The sequence below is a fragment of the Cibotium barometz genome, chromosome 8 (genome assembly GCF_041138505.1).
Source record: "Cibotium barometz isolate CiBa-2024 chromosome 8, ASM4113850v1, whole genome shotgun sequence".
Classification (NCBI taxonomy): Eukaryota; Viridiplantae; Streptophyta; class Polypodiopsida; order Cyatheales; family Cibotiaceae; genus Cibotium; species Cibotium barometz.
Genome location: NC_141053.1, coordinates 59,602,697 through 59,605,967, shown reverse-complemented (window position 1 = coordinate 59,605,967; position 3,271 = coordinate 59,602,697). Strand labels below are relative to the sequence as shown.

The window sequence follows — 3,271 nt, the reverse complement described above, 5'->3', positions numbered from 1 at the left end:
CGTGAGCAGATTTCAGTCACTCACAAGTCTTTTCTTTACGTTCCGAATTGGCAGACATTTTGAGCTTTGTTGCTCGCATGTATGTGACTGTGGATATCTATGCACATGAGCTTGAGTTACGCTCAGAGACAGGTACTGTGTGAGCTTGGTTTAGCTCAGTTCTGGACATAGATTTGCAAAGTTTTGTGCATGTTTGAGTGCGGATTTTGATGCGTATTGGATGCTCATGGTTTTGAGCTTACAGGCAGTTACTTGGTTATTGGGTTTATAGCCATTTTGTTGCCGGAACTCTGGCGAAATTTTCCCAGGAGTTTTATGCGCGTCGTTGATGCGATCGAGGTTGCGATTGCAAGTAGCACTTAGGATTTGTGTGTGGTGTTCTCTGCACCAGCAGGTGGGAGATTAGTGCGTGTATGCATCGATACCGCACAGCGTGAGCTTGGTGATTAGCTTACGGGATTGCAGTGTTGTGATAGAGTAGGTACAACAGCTCATGTATTGACACTGTGGGAGCTTTACGCTCATTGACAGAAATTGTCTCACGATTTTGCCTGCTAGTTGCACGTTGTTCTCATGGCAGAGACAGGTGATCGATCAGATTGTGACCTCTCACACAGATGTGCATGTTTGATGGGTCAGACTTTGTGGCATGGCGAGAGTGTATGCTTGATGCATTGACACAGTAAGGGTTGCATGGACCATCTAGTATGTCTGACGATCAGTGAGCAGGAGCTAGATAAGGTGGCATTATCTACGATCCGCTTGTTCCTTGTGGAGTCTATTTTTGCTCTTGTTATGCATGAGACGACTACGAGAGCATTGTGGCAGAGATTACATGAGATGTATGATGGATCTGAGTCATCCAGGACTCATGTGAGACAGAATCATTCACGTACACGTCGACAGGTTACATGTTGGCATTGTAATCATTCAGGCACATTCGACGGCGTTGTTTTCGTCGTATGCGACAGCGCAGGAGACATGGTTGTCTCGGAGATGCAGTTAGCTTAGTTGATTTGACAGTTGAGGGAGCAGATGCAGTGTCTGAGTACACGTCTGAGTACACGAGTGACGACGATGTCACATTTGCTTCGAGTTATGCACTAGATGTTATTATGCATGAGGATCGTGCACTTCCTTCGCAGTGGTTGCTAGATGCGGATGCTACGTTTCATGTCACGTCATGTCGTGAGAGGTTTTGTAGCTATTCTAGCGGAATGCTTGGCAATGTGCACTTGTCTGATGGTTCAGTGCATGACATAGTTGGTGCAGGAGACGTGAGACTGTCATTGTCGAATGGTGCATCATATTTGCTGTGACATGTGCGATATGTACCAGACTTGAGAGTGAGTTTGATCTCAGTTGGTCAGCTCAGAGATTGTGGATGCAGATTTCACTTCGAGAGCAATCTTTTACGATGCAGTTGGGTTCGTTGGTCATTGCGAGAGGTGCCAGGGTTGGCATGCTTTACCCTATGCACGTGGATTAGGTACGAGACATCATAGTCTCGATTGCATTACTATCATGTGAGGAGCGGAAGACGAGACGTGTCTCATTTGCGAGTACGCTCCAGTATGCTCAGGAGAGACAGAGCATGTAGCTGTGCAGGACATGTCAGTAGACTCTGTGGAGACAGAGGTAGAGCGGGAGTGCTCTAGTGAGTCACAGCAGGATGAGACGTTAGATATGGATGGTGAGACATTAGCTGTGATGCAGTCATTTCTTGAGATGCTCGAGATTGAGCATGATGCTGTGCAGGATATATCTGCAGGTGTAGAGGTAGAGCCGGATTGCTCTAGTGAGACACAGCAGTTGTCAGAGTTTGTGCATATAGAGGTAGAGCAGATCTGCTCCCTACAGACACAGATTGACAGGATTGACTTGACTGCTAGTATAGATGTTGATGCGGCATCTGTGACAGAGTCTGACTTTGATATGCTCATGCTAGAGGCTGATATGGTTATGTCAAGACATGTGGATCCAGTCCTTATGGATGTCAGGGAGGTGACGACCATCCTGGAGTCAACTATTATGTAGTCATTCCTCACCATGTTTGACAGCGAGCATGAGGATTCAGTTGTGCAAGATTTGTCTTCTAGTATACACCTAGAGCACTAGGCTTGCTCTAAGGTTGCACAGCAGGTTGACGCGTCTTTTGTGGACACTCAGGAGATGCATGGGGTTGACATGCCTAGTCAACCAGAGATGCCTATTGCCAGGGACATTCATGTTGATGCATGTTCAGTACGGCTCTAGCAGGTTTAGCTAGTGTTGCGTCGGCATTTGGTGGTCTCATGTACGAGATGTTGATCTCGAGATCGGATTTAGCAACTTCAGTGGGAGCATTTGCTATCAGTCTTTCAGTGACTGATGCTGGCATAGCGCATGGGGGAGTTATGCAGGTATTGCATACATACTTGCAGGACGTGTGCGGTATGTCTGGTGGTGTATGGACTTACACAGGAGCAGGACAACCGGATGCACGCGATCATCGACCGCCAGTGGGCATTGTGGATGAGTGTAGTTTTTCACTCATCAGTCTTGTACATTAGTCATTAGACTAGGTGCTCTTATTCAGAGGCACATTCGCCTCTGAGTGGGAGGTTGTTGGGGTCAGAGGCGCATTGCCTCTCCCGGCTGCCCATGCCTTGGGCGGGCGCCCACTGATTGTACTCTATATATACTTATAGTGTGTATAGGGGGTTGCCACTTTGAGGTCTCCCCACCCACATTCTGTGTGTTCCTCTTCTCCTTCATCTCCTCTCTCGCACAGCATAGTATCTGCGCACACCCCGAGGTCCCTTCAATAGAAACACTGAAGTGTTTGATTAACTGCTTCCTGAGCAGTTTCTACCCTTTGGACTGTTTTTATTTGGTGCACGAGAGATGGAGGTTTTGAGTCAATTGTGGATGAAGTGGGACACTTTTTAGTATCATGGTCAAAGGTTTTACAATATATGCAGTATAGAAAAACAGGTGTCTTGTATGCACAATGAGGATTGGGATGGTCGTAGTGATTGCACTCAACACAAGGCATTTTGTTCCTTACTTGTAGAGGCATTAAGGATCTCATCCTCTCTTAGAGATGTCAATTGTAAGCTTTTAAGCAAGGATGCATAGAATTTAGGGAATGATAATTCCGAGATCAATCGTTCTCTTAGGCATTGCTTCACTTAGTTTAGATGAGGAACAACTCATAGCATGATCATCTTCCAGCATGTTGTCATCTAAACATCATCTAAACGTACTTCGTTACAACATTGATCGAATG

The 3,271-nt window shown here is 46.3% G+C and overlaps 2 pseudogenes; both read left to right on the top strand.

Annotated features, from left to right (window-relative positions):
* Window positions 1-617: 617 nt before the first annotated feature.
* Window positions 618-1,600, top strand: LOC147636498 (uncharacterized; annotated as a pseudogene).
* An 11-nt stretch (window positions 1,601-1,611) lies between these two features.
* LOC147636497 (uncharacterized) lies at window positions 1,612-2,552 on the top strand (annotated as a pseudogene).
* The last annotated feature ends 719 nt before the right edge of the window (window positions 2,553-3,271 follow it).